Source organism: Cornus florida, unplaced genomic scaffold (genome assembly GCF_030987335.1).
Source record: "Cornus florida cultivar Cherokee Brave unplaced genomic scaffold, ASM3098733v1 CherokeeBrave_3.0.0_Hap2_Chr05, whole genome shotgun sequence".
NCBI lineage: Eukaryota > Viridiplantae > Streptophyta > Magnoliopsida > Cornales > Cornaceae > Cornus > Cornus florida.
Window position 1 is genome coordinate 8,496,218 of NW_026775575.1, and position 21,279 is coordinate 8,517,496.

Genomic DNA, 21,279 nt, shown 5'->3' on the forward strand with positions numbered 1-21,279 from the left:
AAGTCTCGAAAACCATTACTGAGCACTCGAGATGAAACTAAGTGACGAGAAACCGAACACATAAAAGAAAAGACAACGGAAAAAATTTATCCGTAAAATTTGGGGAAAAAGAAATGAAGGAAAATAACCGGGTCATTATAGTTTCTCTCTCTAGAACTAAGGTTTTGGAAGAAAGCAAAGAGGAAAAAGATGGTGCCTACCCTAAAGACAACCCTTGAAGGTTCCATGGCCACTACCATGAGTGGCTAGATCATTCTCTTGGGGCTAGAAATAGCCCCTAGGCTTGCTTCCTAAACTTAGTATTTTGTGATTTTTGGAAATTTTAGTTATAATTGATGTTTTAACCATGAATAAATATAGATCTTGTATTTTTACATGATTTGTATGAATTAATGATTTCAATTAATCATTTAATTCTATCCATATGTCTATATATGCTAGAATGAATGTATATGTGCTTAACACTAGGTTTTATGAGTTTGATGCATGTCTATGTGTGTTGAAAGTATAGATCTAGTGATGGTCAAGGCATGGTGCTTAATTGATTACTCTTATGGATTGTTTGATGGATCATGCTTATTTCTTGATGGATTGTGCTACCTCCTTAGCTTAATTAGTTTAATTTCCATGTCTTTAGCGTAGTTGTAGTGTAATTGCTTTAATTTTGTAGATAGGTAGACAATCTACGTGACGACCTAAAAACCAGGGTCGTCAAAGGTGGTATCAGAGGGTCCGGGTTCGAATACCTTGGACGACGGGTTTTGGGTGTATATCATGCTCATGTTGTTTTGCTTTGATTTGTCATTTATATCTTGATAACATGCCTTCTTTGATAACACGTCTTGTATGATAACATGTTCACATGCTTAGGTGTTTTGAGACATCTATTATTTGTTAAGCATACTTTATGTGTATATATGCTCTTGATAACATGTTTTGATTTGATAACATGTCTGTTTGATTATGTGGCACCTTGAGCAGATAGTCCATTGCTATATTGCATGCTAGCTACTTCCTTTATGTCAGGTTTTGACATTGTCTCATAGGATTTGTCATATTCCTTAGATGCATTCTTGTTTCACGAGTTTTTTCCTTGGATACGAGAAATTCATTCTGTAAGGACCCATGTCGGGAACCTTCTTTTCTGTTTTGTTGATGCGAGTAAGGCTCATGTGAGCATATAATCGCAATCATTGTCTAGTGGAGTGAGACGTCTGCCAGGGAGACACCGTTTCATTTCTTTTTCCTTTGTGGCTTCTAGATCTAAGGCCTTAAGCATAGCGGTGCCTAGGGCATTGTTGTCAGAGTTTTGGGATTAGCCAAGATGGTTTGGCCAGACATTATTGGACCATACCCCACTCTCGCAGATGCTTGGTTCTCGCAGAGCTTTTGGTAATGATCATTCTAACATTGATATCATCCATATCAAAAAATTTCTCAAAGTTAACCTGGTTTGGGGTATGTTACGGACTAGTGCCTTATACCGTCATGCTACCTTGCTAACGAGTAAGTGTGGGCGGGTTCTAGTTGCTGTTCGTACTGCCTTGTCACTCTCTCCTTTCATCGTGATTCAACATTCCTTTGTCTTGGGATTCTCTCGGTGGTTGACGTTGAGTTAATGTGCCGATTCGTATGAGGTGTTGTCTCAGTTCATGGTTTCGCATTCCTTCAGTTAATCTTTAGACTTCAGGATTTGTCCTTCAGTGCGTTGTGAGCTGTCTTTTGATTTGATCTTTTGCTCGTTCATTATTCTGTTCTCTCTGGTATGTTTCTAATTTCGGGGACGAAATTCCCTTAAGGAAGGTAGGTTGTAACGACCCAGTCATCTGCCTTCCTTTCCTTTTTCCTAAAATTTTACGAATGAATTTTTTTCGTTTAATTTTCTTTTCTGAGCTCTGTTTCGTGTCGCTTAGTGTCATCTCGAGTGCTCGAAAATGGTTCTGAGACTCTTTTCCAAGGATTGACAACTTCCTTTGAGGACCGAGTCATTTTCACATTTCTCGTTTTTCGACACTATGCGCTATTTCGTCCTTTTCCCTATTCTGTCTTATCTCCATTTGTCAGTTTTTGGCACAACCTCACTTCTCATGCTTGGAGTTGGTTTTTGACTTCACGTGCCTTCATCTTGAGTGGTTTTCTCGAAATACGTATTTTTACTTTTGCAAGAAAGTACTCTAGTTGCTCCCGGTGCCCATAGGGGGATGGATGCACAATTCTTTAGAATCTTTTTCATTTCTTGGGGTGTTTTTCGTAAATATCTTTTGAAGATATTTTATTTCAGGGGTATCTAAGAAAATATCTTTTGGAAGATATTTTGATTCTGGGGCAGTTTCGCAGTTAACCCTTTTTGTAAGGGTCATTATGTAAATAACGAAAGTTATTGCAAAATGTCTCATCTGGAGCCTGAATCCTTGTACGGGATTCATTTTCACATTTCTTCAAGTCATTGACTCTTAGAATTTCGTTTTGGTCGTTTTTCTCCAGTTTCTGAGTTTCTGGACCCAGTTGCCGCCAAACTTGTTCGGGGCATAACTTTCTGTTCGGGACTCAGTTTTCGACGTCGCTTCTTCCGTTATTCGTATTTTCTCATTTTGAATCTCTTTTCTTCATGGAGTTTTGCTGTTTGAGTGCGTCTGCTCAAAATCCACATTTCCAGACCCGACGGGGCCTTTTCGGGGCACTTTTTGTGATTTTCTATAAATAGGGGGTTTGAAAAATTAAAACAGAATTTTCCTCTTCTTCCCCACACGTTCTGGACCAGATCCCACAGCCTTTCATGGAGCTTCCATCTTCTCTCTCCTCCTTTAACCTTCTTTTCCTAAGTGAAAATCCTTCGGTCTTTGCATTTGTTGCTCGCCTCGTCGTGCTCTAACATTACCCCTTATTAGAAACCATTTCTGACCAAATTTTGAGTTTGGGATTTAGGCCAAGTTTGGATTTTCTTGGGGCTTCTTGGAGATTCATATAGATCGTGTTATCCCCGACAAAACCTATGAGTTTCGTCAAATTCAAAGCCATTTCGTTTTGATGGCTTTTGAGATTTTCATCTTAAATTAACGTAGGGGGTGTCTTAGGATTATATTTGTGTTGTATTGGTGATTATATATGCTTATACAACTTGTATGCATGTTTTGTATAAATCTTGGAATTTAATTTTAATTAATTTCTTTGTAAGGGATTTAATGCTCAAGGATATGTATGACTTGGAATTGAATTGTAACATGCTAGGAAATTATGCTTGGATATGTTAGTTAACATATATTAAATTTGGCTCATTTGATTAAGAATTACAATTTTTATTTAATATTTATCTTTAGTGAAAGTTTAATTCACATGATTGTATCAAGCATGAAATCAAGTTGTAATGTGGTATTTAAATAGGCCTTGGCATGTTCTCTAACATAGATTAAATTGAGGGCATTTGGAATTATTTAAAAATCTAAGGGAAATTAATTAATTAGCTTGATTAATTTTGTTTTAAGTGCTTTAATCACTTAAATTATAATTTGATGTTATATATGTGATGACCATAACATGTCCTTCAATATATATTAAATTAAGGTTATTTGGGATTAACTTGGAATTTAGAGAATTTAACTATTTATATCTAATTAAATTCTATTTTATTACTCCATGGATTTAATTGCATTTTGGAAGTTGTTTTTATATTTAAATCATGGATTTGGATTTGGTGTATGTTCACTTGATTACTTTTGAGTATAGGATAACATAGTTGTTACTTTTATATTCATGAGAATATGTTTTTCCTTATTGAATATATTGTTACTGTGTGTAAGGAATTGCACACTTTGTATTTTACATCTTTTATGCCATAGTAGTTGTAGACTTTGAGCATGTATTGTATATGTTTCCAAAATTTGGGTTGTGCTTAGTAAATGGTTGATATCTTGTATATACATGTTGATATATATACGTTGTTGCACAATTTGTTGATTTTGAAAACTTGGGGATGTCGTTGTTGGCTACGGCTAGGACTTGGTTCTAGTACGGGGGATTGTCCCTCTATATAGTCTAGTGCGCACATAGGGAGGTTACCCATGGGCTAGTAACCCTAAAGTAACTATGTTGTCGGTCTGATCCGGCGTGACGTCCGAGTATCCACTTTGTTTGATTTTGTATTTCATTTTAAGTTGATAACTAAATGATATCGTAACTTGTGGTTCCTTATTTGATTTCCTATTTTGAGCGTAAGATGTAACTTTATGAAAGCATGCTTTGTGCGTTGTATTGGAAGTTCCATTGTCGGTTAAATTGTATTGATATCATAAATTGTATTTTGATATTCAAATGTAGTTTAGAAATGATCCTATAGATTCATTTCGAACATAGACGTTAGGTGGCATGACCCACTCTTGTTGTTTTCATATTTTGGATTTCAAGTTGAAGACTTTGAGAATCTATATCTACTTACTTTGTATAACATGTTTCCATATTGTTTGAATTGCATGAACAATGTGACTATGCTAGAAATGATCTAGGTAGCTTAGGATGATCCCTGAGTCTCACTTGACATAGACGTTAGGTGGCATGAGCCCCTTTAACATGTTTCACCCTAAGGTGATAAAACTGTAAAACGCTAGGTCGATGTATGCTCATCTCCTACGAGTAGCTTTATGTTACTCACCCCTACGTTACTGAGGTATATTTCAGGTACAGGACTCAAGACTTGAAGATTTCATTGCCTTGGATCGTTTGGTAGCTTTATGTATCAAACTTGTATTCTTTGATTCTACGTATGTAAAATGTACATAAGTACACTCCTTTTAATGCATTTGACATGTAGGACATGAGGCCAAGGGCCAAGCAAGTTTATATTTGCACTCGTATTCCATTGGTGCCATATTTTGCTTGAAAATGTATTTTTATCAACTATGGAGGCTTTGTATGCTAAAACTTGTTAATGGAATGTAAAGAGGCTTTAGGCCATGTTGGTACATCTATTTTATCATATTGCATGCACTTGCATACTCACTTTGGCAAACAACACCATCCATGATGAAACAAAAACTGTAAGTAGCATTTTTAGGGAGTTTTACCCTATTCTGTTCTAGGGGCATTTCGGGAATTTCACAATGTGTTTTTTTCATTTTTCCTCATGAGTCACGTAGAAAACTCAATTTTGAGGGGGGTTTCTTCTTTGTATTTTTCCAAAAAATTCCATCTTGGCCCTCAAAATTCCATATTTGTCCAAAAAATCCTTGCCGCCAGGTTTTACAGATTTTTAATGCAAATGTACTTGGTACTATTCATCGACTTTTTTTTGAAAAGTGTGATGACCGATCAAAAACTTCCGGGGGTCTTGTGGGTGTATTTTAAGATTGCATTTTCAATTTAGGCAATTTAAAAACTTGCCGAAACCCTATTTCCTTTGTTTGGGCAGCAGCTCGGAGAAATTTTTACCCCCATGACCAGATTTTCTTGGGGGCATTCTGGGTATTTTACAATGCATTTTTTTTTGTTTTCATCTGCGGTCGGGGTAGGAAACTTGATTTTAGGGGGGGTTTCTTCTTTGAGTTTTTCTAGAAAAGTCCGTTTAGATGCCCATTTTTACTCTCAGTTGCAGCAGTAGTGGGTTGACAGCACTGTAGCTGTCACGGCCTTCGTCGGGCCGCCGCGACGTCGGTTTTGTTTTTGACCTTTCTCCCTCATCCGGACTCCAAATCAAGTGAATTTTTTTTTTTAAAATTGATTAATTTTTCATTGTCTATCCAACGGTGTGCTCAGTTGCACCCAGATATTTCTAGATAATTACCAGTTTATCCATTTTAGCACTATTGCTCGTTTTTCTTTGTTTTGTCGTTTCTCCTTCATCCGGAATCCGAATAAAAAAATTCTTGAGTCCATCATGATTAGTTTTTCATTGTCTTCCCAGTGGTGTGCTCGATAGCATTTGAATCCACTTTTTTGTAAAATGACCATTTTGCCCCTAGGTTCCTTTTTGACCGTTTTTGAAATGACACTTCCGCATTTGTTTTCCTTTGGGTTCCATGACCTTATTGAGGGTCACATTGGTGTCTTAGAAACGCACTGTATCTCTAGAAACCGTTGTTTCACCTTTCTCTTTCGCATTTCGGATTCGTTATCGGGTCATCTTTTGGTCTTCACTGACACACCAGGTTTACAAAACTTAGGCCGTCACAATCCACTCTTGTTGTTTGATTGTGACGACCCTAGGTTTTTCAACCCAGTGTGTCCTATGATGACCCGAAACGGATCCAAAATGCAGAAGCAAAAGAAGAAAGATGACCTCTAGAGATGTACGTCATCCCTAAGGCACCAAAATGACTCCATATGAAGTTATGGGACTCAAATGAGCCAAGTAAGGAAACAAGAAAGCCAAACTCGAAAAGAAATGAACCAAGGGTAAAATGGTTATTTTACACTAAAATGGGTGCCACCATGCACACCATTGGAAAGAAAACAAAAAATTAACAAGAATAGACTCAAGAATCGCATGATTCGGAGTCCAGACAACAAAGATATCAAGTTCTGAAGTCGAAGGAAGCGAAACCCTATCCCGGTTCGAACCAAAAACAAACACTACCTTACTAAAACTTGAATATATTGAGTTAAAAGAAGAATCTAAAGCTCTAATTGGTACCATTGGAAAGCTTATTTCGACATGGTCAATTTAGACTCAAGAACGGACCAATACGGAGTAAAAACGAAGAAGATATGATAGTTTGAAGTCGGAGGTGAAGTGCTGAACCAAGAAACATAAACACATACACCCGTGAACAGTACCTTGAGCGCTCGAGCAAGGGCTTCGAGCACTCGAACAGCACACACCCAAGGGCCAAAACTCTCTGCCCCAACTTCGAGCACTCGAACCCCCCTTGGAGCACTCGAACTGCTGTAGGCTGCACCTGAAATGCAACCTTGAAATGCAATTTTGAGGACTTTCTGGGCCTTTTTGAAAAAAACACAAAGAAGAAACTACCCTCAAAATCATGTTTTCTAGCCAACCATGCCAAAATAAAACTTTATTTTTCATGTGAAAACCCCAAAATGCCCTTATGCTCAGTTTAGGCTCAAAACAACAAAAATGTAAGTTTGCACCAAACCTACAATTGACCCCAAATGCACTTCTACGCTGAAACGAATATGCACGCAAACGTAATAAGTGATTTTGAGTGTGCGGGAATGGTCTGTGGCTCCCGAAAACGACCGATGCAAAATCCAACCCCCCGACGGCCAAAAAGGCGAAAACGAATTTAAAATGGAAATTTTGAAAACCAAAATTTACAAATGATTGGAAATTGCCATTTGGCCCTTGGCCACACTTCATGCATGATTAATGAGATCCTATGGAAGAATCAAAATGGAATTCCCACACCCGATGCAAACATAGTGAGACAATAACTTAACATTTCTCAATATATTCATAATATTTCATGGAGTCAAAAAGTACAAGGATACAAAATACAAGTCATTGGCCTCCGGCCACATCTCATACATGTCAAATACATTGTAAAGAGTGTACTTATGTACACATTACATATATGGAATCAAATATACACATTTTGTCAAATAAAGCTACAAAAGGCATCTCATGCTAACATTTGCATGAAATGGAAACTTAAGAACTACAAGCCATCCAAGGAATGATGAGCATCACAAACCAAGTCTTTGTACCTAAAAATGTCCCCACAACGTGGGTGAGTAACATAAAGCTACTCATAGGAGATGAGCATGCATCGACCTAACTTTTTACAATTTTATCACCTTAAGGTGAAACATGTTAAAGGGGCTCATGCCACCTAACGTCTATGTCAAAGTGTGACCCAGGGAGCATCCTAAGCTACCTAAGATCATTTTTAGCATCAATCACCTCTTTCATGCAATTCCAAACAACATAGGAACATGCTATACAAGCAACAAAATATAGATTCTCAAAATTATCAACTTGAAATCTAAAATGCTAGAATAACCAAAGTGGGTCATGCCACCTAACGTCTATGTTCCAAATGAATCTATAGGATCATTCCTAAACCACATTTAAATATATAAGGCATAATGTACTTAACAACATCAAAGTTCACAATGATTCACTAAAATTATAAAACATAGATGCGCTTAACAATATCAAAATGATTCACAAAAATCATAAAACATAGATGTACTTAACAACATCAAAATGATTCATTAAAATCATAAACGTAGATGTACTTAACAACATCAAAATGATTCATTAAAATCATAAACATAGATGTACTTAACAACATCAAAATGATTCATTAAAAGCATAAACATAGATGTACTTAACAACATCAAAATCGCCAATAACCAAAACCACAAGTTACAATATAAACATGATTGTTAACTTGGAATTGAATGCGAAACCAAAGAGTGGAAGACTTGGACATCTAAGCTCGGAATTCTGCCAAGACCTCAATGGTTATTCTAGGCACTAACCCGCAGGGAAGACCACCCTAAGTGCGCACTATCTTAATTGGGGAGAACTCATACCTCCCGCACTAGAGCCAAACTCTAGCCATGTTACTAGTAACCATGACCCAAGAGAATCCAAAATAAACCAAATAAGTTCACAACTTATACATAATTTATATAATACATGAAAACACCTTCCATGCACAAGTAGGTTGAAACCATACAATCCATGCCTTAGAGTTTTAATTCTAAAATGGCATACATAATGTCAATTACAAAGTGTATAATTCATTTCACAAGGCAACAATATATTCCATAAAGAAAACATGTTCTCATGAATATAAATATAACAACAAAGTTGTCCAATGCTCAAAACACAACAAAGTGAATACATAACAAGTTCAAGTCCATGATTTAATATAGAAACAACTTCTAAAATATCAATAGATCCATGGAGCCATTAGATAGAATTTAATTAAACAAGATAATCAAATTCTCTAGATTTCAAATCAAATTTAAATAACCTCAAATTAATATATGTTAAACAACATAGCACGCTCATTACATATATCAAATCAAAAGTGTCAAATGAGCAAGATACCGTCATATAGAATTTAATTAACTTAAATTAATCAAATCTCTAGATTTCAAAAGTTATTTAAATGATTCCAAATTAATATATATCAAACACCAAATCATGGTCATACCATATCTCAAGTCTAAAATGGAATACAAGTAAAATACAATTTACTAGAATTTAAATCAAATTAAATCCATTTAATCTCTAGATTTGAAAACTCATCTAAATCATCCCAAATTAATACATATCAAAGATCAACTCATGACCATGCCATTTACCAAGTCTAAAATGATTTATATGCAAGATATGACAAATCACTAATTTCTTAAATTAGCAAAAGACATGCATACTACTTATATAAGCATCAATAGCATGCAAAAAAAAAAAAAAAAAAAAAAAAAAAAAAAAAAAAAAAAAAAAAAGTATTCCCAAGTTCAAGCTTGGAAATCAGTGGAAGGCTCTCAAAATGGTAAATCAACACAAAATGGTAAACCCTTCAAGGGTTATGAAGAGGAGGATGAGGGGAACAAAAAGTATTCCCAAGTTCAAGCTTGGAAATCAATGGAAGGCTCTCAAAAATCAAGGTCAAAGCTTAAGGCTTTAGGGTCCATCCATGGAGGATGGGGTTTTCTTTACAAGAGAGGGAGGAAATGAAAAATGATGAAGATGAAATATGAGTGGAGGGGATAGAGATCCTCCACTCACTATGTGCTCTTACACTACCTCTCACATACACACTAATGCAAGATCAAATTGTGAGCCTACACTTGTCACAAATCCAAGGCTCCATCCTAGGCTAAATCTCAAGCCTACACTTGTCAACCATCCAAGCCAACAAGTGGTTAAATCTCCACCCTCCACATATCCTCATCCAAGGCCTCAAAGTGTTTCCACACGCATGTCAACAAGTGGACCAATGAGAGTATGACACTTGTCACACTTTTTCAGAAATTGCAAAAAGGTCCTTTTTGAAAATATCTTCCAAATTAAATTGCAAAATAGTCCCTAAGACGAAAAATAATTACTTTACAATAATTACTCAAAAAACCCAAAAGTTAAGAAAATTACAAAAAAGGTCATGCATCTATACCCTTTACAAGAAAAGTAAACACTTAGCATGCTTTTCTACAAAAGTGAAAATACACATAGCATGGAATTTAAATATCATGGATGCATGCAAAACCGGAATCAAATCCGAATAAAAAAAGTGAGGTTATGCCAACAAGTGACAACAGAGAAAAAGACGAAAGGTGAATAGTGTCACAAAAGTGAAAATGTGAAAATGACTCGGTCCTCAAAGGAAGTCGTCAACCCAAGGAAAAGAGTCTCGGAAACCATCCCCGAGCACTCAAGATGACATTAAGTGACGAGAAACCAAACACAGAAAGAAAAAGATCAACGGAAAAAAAAAAAATATCCGTGAAAATCTGATAAAAGGAAAGGAAAGAAAATGATCGGGTCATTACATTGATGATCCATGCTTATGAGTGCAAGTAGTACATTTCTCTAGATTTATGTGTGTGCATTAATTATGGTTTCATTGAATGGTTAATAGCCTTATTTGATAAGTTGTGCTACTCACTTGATTAATTAGACATTTTATGTTTATTTGCCATCCATGCTTAGTTTTCAATTAATGACACACGCACACACACATTTGATTTACAACATGAATTTCCCCTTCAATTTACAATTACTAATGTTTAGCGAAGTGAAGCTTAATGGTGAACTCTAAGCCTCAAGACCTTTCTCTTATACTCTTTTCCCTAATCTATTGATTGTTGTTAATTTGTATGATTTTAATTGAACCATTAGTGTAATTCAACGAACCAAATCCCTATTTGATCATTCGACCTACTAATCCAACATTAATTCTGAAATACCTTGCATATCCCTTGGAACGATCCCTACTCGCTCTAGCTACGTTAGTAGTTAGTAGTGGTAGTGGTTTTTATAAATTCAAACTTTGCCACCAAATCACACATTTCACATCACAATTTTGGCATATACAAGTGAGACTCGCCAAGTTTTGGCGCCGTTGCCGGGGATTAGTAATGTCGTATTTGGAATTGATTAGGAATAAGTACTCATTTGATCTTTGTTTTTACTTTATTTTATTTTATTTTCTTATTGTGGTTACTCTTGATTGGCTAGGTACTTGGAGCCAAGAGAAGCAAAGCAAAAGGAACTTCAAAGCAAAGAAGCAAGCTAAGCTAAGCAACGCATAAAAAGCTAAAAATAAAAAATTGCAAAGCAAAGCAAAGCAAAAAGCTAAAATTTCTTAAAGTTGCTTAAGGCCCTTTGTGAGCTATTCTAACTCCTCTTACTTTTTTAAATAGTCGGCCCGCGTGGAGAAATTTTATTTCATTATTTATCATCGGCCCACGTGAAGGTAATTTTCTTTTCTTGCATTTGTTGAAAGCATGGGATCATTGTATATGGAGGCTTATTGTTGATTGATTTGGGTTGTGGAGGTAAAGTGTTTGCTCTTTGCTATTTGTTGAGTTTTTGTTTTTATTGTTTTGCATTATGCATGCATGGTCGTAGATCTCTAAATTGCCCTCTTGTCACATTGAATTTTAATCTTGAATCAATTGTGCGTAATCTAAGGGGAAGGGGTAATTCAAGTGAATCTATTTCATTAATGGACGACCATATTGAGGACCGTGTTGAAGACCTTGGTCATGTAGACCAACAAGGCATTCTTCACCCTAATGTGCAACAACATGATAATATGCAAGTTCTATTAGGCATGCCTAGACCTTATGTTCCTCAACCACAAGTTCAAGTCCCATAAGGCCAAGTTCCAATTGGAATGCCAAGGTCGTTCTTTGTGCCACCTCCACCTCTCGTTGTTCAAGCCAATCATGGGGCTTATGTAGAGCCACAAATTATAAATCCTCCCATGGCTTTGAGAGACCATTATGTGCCTAATGAATACAATGCACTAACATGCATTCGTCTTCCTCAATTTAGGTACATCATTATGAAATTAGGCCACAAACCATTCAAATGCTTCCCAATTACTTTGGGCTACCTAATGAAGAACCATATAAGCATTTGGAAGAATTTCTTGAAGTGTGTTCCACCATAAAATATACGGACATGCTGGAAAAAGTTTTGAGGTTAAAACTCTTCCCATTCACCCTAAAAGATAAGACAAAATATTGGTTTAACAATTTGAGACCTCTTTCTATAACTTCTTGGGTGAAAATACAACAAGAGTTCTTGAGAAAGTATTATCCCATGTCTAAAACCAATGCCATGAGAACTTCAATTCATGAATTTTCACAAGGGGATGGGAAAATGTTTCATGAGGCATGGGAACGGTTGAATGATTTGCTTAGGAAATGTCCTCATCATGACATTCCTAAGTGGAAATTAGTTCAATATTTCTTTAAAAGTTTGTCGGATAACCATAAGGGCATGGTTGATGCCTCAATAGGAGGTTCCTATTGAGACAAGCATGAAGATAATGTGTGGCGCTTATATGAAAGTTTGACTGAAAACTCAATGCACTGATCTTTATCTTCTAAAAATGGTAGAAATATAGGTGAAAGGAAGAATTCAAGCTTATATCAACTGGACAATTCTAATGACATAGTTGCCGAAGTGAAGTCCATAACTCAAAGGTTTGATCAATTTTTGATCAATCAAAATTCGGCCCATCAAGTGTCTTCCTCCCTTAATAATCATCATCATCATTCTAATGAATCTTGCATGACTTGTCCCAGTGTGTTGCATTCTACTTCCAATTGTCCCTATGGATATGTGCATAGTGAACATCATGAACAAGTGAATGCCACTTTTGTAAATCAAGGGAATAATCCCTATAGAAATCATTACAATCCCGGGTGGAGGAACCATCAAAATTTCTCTTAGAAAAGCCAAGGGGAAGGTTCACACCCTCCCCAAAGTGGTTTCCAAAACAAGTATGTTCCACCCCCATATGCAAAGCCAAGGTTCCCAAGGTTATCCTCCATCATACCAAGCACCAAATGGAAATCAATTTTCGAATTCTCATTTTCCAAATCAACCATCATAGTCTCAAGGTAATTCAAGAAGTCCCACATTTGAAGAGAAAGTTTTATCCACTTTAGGTACTTTAGAGGCCAACACTAAATTACTTCATTCTCACTCACAATTAATTGCCAAACTAGAAACCTAAGTAGGGCAAATAGCTAACACTTTGAATGTGAGAGAGAAAGGAAAAATGCTTCTCTACCCACCTCCTAAGCAACAATTTGTTGTGGAAACCACTGCCCCTTCGGAAGGTCATACACTTGAACATGTGAATTCCGGTGACCACTTTGAGAAGTGGAAAGGTTATTGATAATCAAGTTGGTGAGTCAAATGAAGAGAGTGAAGCGGTGCAACCAAGTGTTGACACCCATCCCATTTCACATCATATTCCTACTTCATTAAATGCAAATGACAAAGTTATTAAGAATGTTTCAAAGATTGTTTTGAAAATTCTTTTGAGCCAAAAGCTCCATTTCCGGATACTTTGAAAGCATCCGCATCTTTTGAAAAGCAACAAAGCAAAGCTAATGAAATCATTGATGTGTTTAGGCAAGTTAAAATCAATCTTCCTCTTTTGGATGCAATTTGAAAAACTCTGGCTTATGCCAAGTTCTTGAAATATCTATGCACTCTTAAGAGGAAGAACAAAAGCTGTAATGACCCGGTCATTTTCCTTCCTTTCCTTTTTCTGAAATTTTATGAATAAATTTTTTTCGTTGAATTTTCTTTTCTAAGTTCAATTACTCATCACTTAGTATCATCTCAAGTGTTCAAAAATGATTTCTGAGACTCTTTACTTTGAATTGACAACTTTATTTAAGGACCGAGTCATTTCCACATTTTCATTTTTTTTGGACACTATTCACTTTTTGTCCTTTTCCCATTTGTCACTTTGTTGGCACAACCTCACTTTCCGTGTTTGAAGTTGAGTTTTGACTTCACGAGTTTTCATTTCAGTTGATTTCCATGAAACGCATAGCTTTACTTTTGGAGAAAAGCTCGCCGGTTGCTTCTTTCTCCCATAGGGGTGTGATGAAAGGATTCTTCAGAAACTTGATGTTTCTTAGGTTGTTTTTCGTAAATATATTTCGAAGATATTTATTTCAGGAGTTTTTAAGAAAATATCTTTTGGAAGATATTTTCATTCTGGGTAGATTTGTAGTTATCCTTTCTTAGAGGGGCCATTGTGCAATTAACAAAAGTTATTGCAAAGTGCCTCACTTTGAGCCTGGATCCTCGTATGGGATTCATTTTCACATTTTGTTGAGTCAGTAACTCTTAGAATTTTCTTCAGGTCATTTTCCCCAGTTTTAGGGTTTTTGGCCCTAGTTGCCGCTGAACTTGTGTGTGGCATATCTTCCTGCACGGGACTCGATTTTTGATACCGTTTCTTCCATTATTCAGTTTTTTATTTTAATTCCTTTTTGTTCACGGTGTTTTGCTGTTTGAGCGCGTTTGCGCAAATTCTACTTTTCCGGACCTGGCAGGGCACTTTTAGGATTTTACTGTAAATAGGGTTTTTTTTCATAATAATGAAAAATAATTATTTTTTTCTTTTTAGGGACCTTTTTGTAATTTATTTTGGTAGATATTTTCAAAAAGGACCTTTTTGTAATTTCCAAAAAAGAGTGACAAGTGTCGCACTCTCATTGGGCCACTTATAAGCATCTCATTAGTTAACACTAGGAAGCCTTGAATGATGACATGTGGTGGGTGGAGATTCACCCACTTGTTGGCCTAGCATTGGTGCACTTGTTGGCTTCGATTGTTGACAAGTGTAGGCTTTAGATTAAGCCTAGAATGAACCATTGGATTAATGATAAGTGTAGACTCCTAATTAAAGTCTAGCTTTTATGTGTGTGAAGGCATGGTACAAGACTAGGTGTAATTGACTTACTTTGACCAAGTGAGTGGAGGATTACACTAAAGGGAATTAATATTTTATTTTTACATCATTTTAATTTCATCATCTTCCTCACATAAAACCTTAGCCACCATTAAAGGAAACCATTAACCTAGGCTTAAACCTTGGCTTTGATCTCTTTCCACTCACCTTTGACTACAAAGCTTAAAACACAAAATACTTGCCTCACCTTCCTCTATATAACCCTTGAGGGAAATTGTAAAATTCCTTTGTTTGCTTTGGATTCAAGAGGAACAATCCTCTTGTGAGGTAGGAGGTGATTTATGTTTATAATCTAGGTATTTTAATTGTTTTTGTGGCCTACTATAAATTGTTTACATGTCTTTTACTTAATTTTTAAATTAATAGGTTGTTGTATCTTGCATGAAATTAAGTTAGGACATGATATTCTTAAAGGCCATGACTTGATCTATAACTTGCCTTAATATGAAGTTAATTGGAGTAGTTTTAAAATCTAGAGATTTAATCATTTTTATTTAAGTATTTTTATTTAATTGCTCCAACGACTTGTTTAAGTTTCTAACTAAATATTGTTGATTATCTTAGCAAGTTCTTTCATATGTATTAAATAGAGAATATTTGAATGAGTTTTGAGAAATTTCTTTAATTATTTTCTTGGTTTTGATCTTAATTTACCTTGTTGTAACTAAGGTAGAATTGGTTTGTAACTTGAAATTAAATTAAGCCTTGCTATGACCTTTGACATATATTATACTTAGAATTTTTGGAGTTGCTTTGTAATCTTGAGAATTTAATTATTTAATTTAATTAAATTCCATTTGTATGCTTTCATTGAGGTAATTAAGTATTGATGTTATATTCTTAATTTATAATTTGTAACATGATGTATGATTAAAAGATGGTATTCCATGAGTAGAAGTTATGATTTAACTTGTTGTATACACATTATATTTATATGACATTTAATATGCCATTGTAGCTTGAACACTTAAGGCATATCTTGTGTTTATTCCATGACTTAGTTGTGCATGGTAATTGACAATGTGCATTATGTATATGTGATATACTTGTTGCACAACTTGATTTTTGGGAAGCTTGTATGGACATTGTAATATGTTAAGGCTAGAGTATGTCTCTAATACGGGGGATGAGAGATCCCTCTACAACATATAGTGCACACTAGGTAGTTCCTTATGGGCTAGTAACCCGAGATCACTTGTTTGGTCATTGAGACCATATGTCCTTTGTCTTTCCACCATTGGTTGATTTCGCATTCAATTCCTTGTTGTAATTGTGGATTACTTGAACTTGTGCTTGGACACATGGTACTTCATTTATTGCTTAGTATACTTGTATTTGTATACTTGTACACCTTGTATTTAAAAAATGCTTTGTATACTTGGATTTGTATACTTGAATGCATTGTATGTCAATGTTGCTTAGTATACTTAGAAATGTATACTTGAATACATATGTTGTATTTTATTTCAATATTGCTTAGCGCACTTGGTATGTAAACTTGTATATTGATGATTTACTTTCTAGATAACCTAGTATACTTGTATCTTGTATACTTGTCTTAAGTTCATTTCAATATTGATTGTATACTTGTATATTGAATATTTTGTTGCGTGTGCCACATGCTTCTATGTTGCCTAAATTGCATGAATAATGTGGTTTACGCTAAACATGTTTTAAGGTAGCTTAGGATGCTCCCTAAGTCTCACCTTAGACATAGATGCTAAGTGGTATGGACCTTATATATTGATTTATATCAATTTAATGAACAGTAAAATGTTAGGTCTATGCATGCTCATCTCCTACAAGTAACTATTTTACTCACCCCAAAGTTATCAAGTTATATTCAGGTACAGATACCTTGATTCGGGAAGCACAATATCCCTAGGTCATTTCGTTAGATTGAAGTTCTTTTAAATGTATTCTTGATTCATGCAAATGTTAGCATAAAATGCTATTTGTAGCTTTATATGTCAAAACTTGTATATTTGATTCTAAATATGTAATGTGTACATAAGTACACTTTTTGTAATGTATTTGACATGTAAAAGATGAGGCCGGAGGCCAATGACATTTATTTTGTATCCTATGTAACTTTTGACTTCATGAAATATTATGAAAATATTAAAAAATGATAATCATTCTTTCACCATGGTTGTGGGAATTCCATTTTTATTCCAAAGCTATCGGGTGTGGGAATTCCATTTTTATTCTTCCATAGGGTCTCATTAATCATGTATAAAGTGTGGCCAAGGGCTAAATGGTAATTTGAAACCATTTCAAAATTTTGGATTTCAAAATTTTCATTTCATGTGCATTTTTGCCTTTCTTGGCCATTGGTGGGTCGGATTTTGCATCGGGTCTTCTCGGGAGTCACGGACCATTCCTACACACTTGAAATCATTTAGTACGCTTGCGTGCATATTCATTTCAACCTAGAAATGCATTTAGGGTCAAATGGATACTTGATGCAAAGTTGCATTTTTTTGAATTTTTGCCCTTTTTCTGATCTAGGGGTATTCTGGGTATTTCACAGTATTTTTTTTTTTTTTTTTTGTCATTTTCTTCAGTGCATCCAGGTAGAAAACTCGATTTCAGTGGTTATTTCTTCTTTGTGTTTTTCCAAAAAAATGTCGTTAAGGGCCCCGTTTTTGCTCTCTGTTCTGGCTGATTTCAGAAAAGTCCTTGTAGCTTTTAGGCACCCTTGACCTGATTTTTCTTAGGGGCATTCTGGGCATTTCATAGTGTGTTTTTCTTCATTTTCTTTCATGAGGTCTAGTAGAAAACTCGATTTCGGGAAGGGTTTCTTCTTTGTGTTTTTCCAGAAAAATTTGTTTCGACCTCCATTTCAAGCCTCAGTTCTAGAAAACCTATTTTTTTTTTTTTTTGTATGTCAGCCATGCCATGCCATGGGCTCCGTATGGGGTGCCGGTAGGCGCACGCACACATGGGGCTATCGTGGCCCCTTCGTCGGGCCGTAGCGACGTCACAACTTCAAACCTTCGTTTCTCCCTCGTTCGAACTCCAAATCAAGTGAATTTTTTTTTTTTAACTTGACTATTTTTTTGACATCTATCGAACGGTGTGCTCAATTTCACCTAGATATTCCTGGATAATTACCAGTTTACCTTTTTAGCTTTATTTGTTATTTTTTCATCATTAAACCATAGCTCCTTCGTTTGGATTCCGAATCGTGCGATTCTTGAGTCTATCGTGATTAATTTTTCATAGTCTTTCCAGTGGTGTGCTCGGTAGCACCCGATTTTATAGTTTCAAAAACGACCATTTTGCCCTTGGGACTAAATTTGTCCGGTTTTCTTTTAATTTGTTTCCACTACTCTTTTTTGAGTTCTGTGACTTCAAGGGAAGTCACGGATGTGTCTTGGGAATGATGTACATTTCTAGAGATGCTACTTCTTGTAAAAAGACAACTTTTGCCCTTGAGGACTTGTTCAGTCTTTTTTTTTCGACCTTTTGCGTCTACATTATTCTCGTTGATATTCGTGGCCTTATGGAAGGTCACTTTGACTTCCTAGAGTCTTATTTTCTATTTTCGCTTCCACATTCGAATCCATTATCAAGTTAATCTTCGGTTCATCACAGAACGCACAGGCTTGAAAAACCAGGGCCGTCACAAAAACCAAGCACCAAGAAAAGTTATTCTTACCAAGCAAGTGAGCTCTATCTTACAACACAACACCCTTCCCAAATTCAACGACCCTAGTTCACCCACTACCTCATGCACTATAGGTGACCCAATTAGGCTTAGGCGAATTGAAACCAACGTCGGTAGTTTTGCAACTCACTAACCGATCCATTTAAAAGCCTTGGGGTATTATAGAGGATGTTTTGATTAAAATTGACAAGTTCTTCTTCCTGGTTGATTTTGTTGTCATTCACACGGAACCGATCCCAAATCCCAAGAGCCAAATACCTGTTATCCTTGACCATCCCTTCCTGGCTACCACTAATGCCAACATAAATTGTAGGATGGGATAATGAAGATCTCTTTTGGTCACATGAAATTGAAGTTGAACATTTTTAATCCAACCCCCAATACTATGGACAAACATGAAGACATTTGTGTTGTGGAAAAATGTTTTGAAAATGAAGTTGAAAAGAATGAATCCTTGCTTTGTGTTGAAAATTCAAATGGTGTACCTTTGAAAGATTTTTCAAAAGATGTGTTGAAGTCCAGTCTTAAAGTCCAATGTTGAATGGGCATGGAAGCCCAAAAGTTTTGATAATCAAAAACCATTGAAGGCACTTGAACCAAATCCAACAATTTCCTTAGGGAATGGTTTATTGGGTGGGGTTTGAAGTTCAATTCACCCAGTTGAGAAGGGGATGTCTTACAAGATCTTTAATCCAAGCTAAAAGAGCCCAATGTCTTACTAGAGACGTTAAAGACTAGTGCTTCGTAGGGTTTTTCAACCCTATTCCTCCCTTATTTCTTGTTTTGTTATTTTCTACGTTGTCTTGATATTATTTGAGTTGATCATCCTAGGTCCAGCAAATTTCCCACATTATCTGCATTTCCCGTGTACTTTCAATCGATCGAAGACTATTTCGATCGATTGATCAAAGCCTTGAAATTATGACTCTTTATCTTCCATTTCGCTCAATCGAAGAAAGTGTTAGATCGATCAAAGAACCCTTTGATCGATCAAAAATGCATCTTTTAAAATTTCGAGAATTGCTTTGGCCGTTGGTCTTCCCACCCCTAACCCTAATATTTTGTCGTATTTTTTTTTTCTCTCTCCTCCCTTCTTTTCTTTTCTTTTTCTTTTATTCTTTTCTTTCTTTCTCTCTCTCTACCTCCTTCAACTCTCGTCTCTCTCTCTCCCCGTAACCTTTCTCTCCTCCCTCTCAATTTGTCAATCTCTCAATCCCTCAACCTCTCCATCTCCCAACCTCCTCACTTTGGCGAAACCATCCAAACCCACCTTCCCTTCTTCTCTCATCGCCGGTGAAGCTTCAAGTAAACCCAAGTCACGCCACCGTCTCCATAGCTTCCGGCGAAGCTTTTGGCCAAGGGCCAAGCATTTTCTTCATTTTCTAGCTCAAATCTCTCTCGGGTTCTCTTATTTTCATCGTCTCCAACCGATCTAGGCCAAGGAGAACTCGGTTCATCACTTCAGTGAGCTCTGCAACTTCTGGCGAGGTTCCGGTCATCACTTCCAGCCAAGGTTAGGCTAGAATTCTTTATTTCGTCCTGAATCTCTCCGTTTCCATCCTCTCTTCCATCTTTTTGGATCGGGTATGTGTATATTCATTTCTTTTTATTTTATTTTATTTTTCTTTTATTTTTGCATTTTTCATTTTTAGTTTGATTATTCTTACTCTCTATATTTTTGTTGTATATATGTTTGATGTTCAAAATAAAAATATACATATGGAAAATAGAATATAAAAATTAAAAACAAAATAACAAAATAACAAAAAAATGAATGGAATTTGGACTAAAAATGAACAATGAACTGTGACCTTGTTGAATGGATGATTCAGACAACATTCAAGTTTGAAGTTTGCTAAAAATAGAGAATGTATATGTGTCGTAGTTAGAAGGAGAACGGGCAAAATTATTTGGGATTAATGTTTGTGGACGGTGTCCCTTTTATCGTGTTGGATAGATTTTGAGACTTTGATTTGATTAAATGATATATGTTGTTGTTGTTGTGCCTTGTTGAAAATTTTAGAAATGTTCATTTTTAAGGGGAAACCATGCCGGATTTTTGCAAAATTAAGCTTGAACTTTGGTTTTAAATTCCAAAGGGCATGTGGCCTATTTTTTAAAGCTTGAATAGAAAAGAAAATTGAAAATGGGTTTTTCAAGTTAGATGTTAGAGTTGGTTTGAATTGAACTAAAGAAAACTCTTAAGTCTTTGAAAAATAGTTTTGAAATTTCAATTTAAAATGAAATGGAAATCTTGTTGCGCTTCAAAAATTCTTAAAGATTTTGAACTTGAAATGGCATTGAAAATTTGAAATGTTGTGAGCATTATTCCCGACTTGTTTCATTTGTGTTGAATATGAAATACATGGATGTGTTTGATCTTAAGTTGTCTTAAATGCATGCAAGCATGACTTGACTTGTAACTTGTGCTTTTGAATTTGAAAATGCAAAGTTTTGTTTAAATTGCATGAATGTGTTTCAAATGGAATCTCTTGGCAAGTTTTTTATCTTAAAATTGTTCATTGCCCATGATTAAGGAGCACGATTTGACAAATTGACTCTTGAATGTTTGAAATGCCTTTGTGATCACACCTTTTGGTCTCTAAAATGTAAAAGGGAGTTTTTGAACTTTGTTTTGAAAATGAGAAGTCGAGTTGTTTAATTCCTTCTTTTGTCAACTTTTCA

At 35.7% G+C, this 21,279-nt stretch overlaps 1 pseudogene; it reads right to left on the reverse strand.

The window, feature by feature from the left end:
• Window positions 1-12,261: 12,261 nt before the first annotated feature.
• LOC132310596 (small nucleolar RNA R71) lies at window positions 12,262-12,360 on the reverse strand (annotated as a pseudogene).
• Window positions 12,361-21,279: the final 8,919 nt, after the last annotated feature.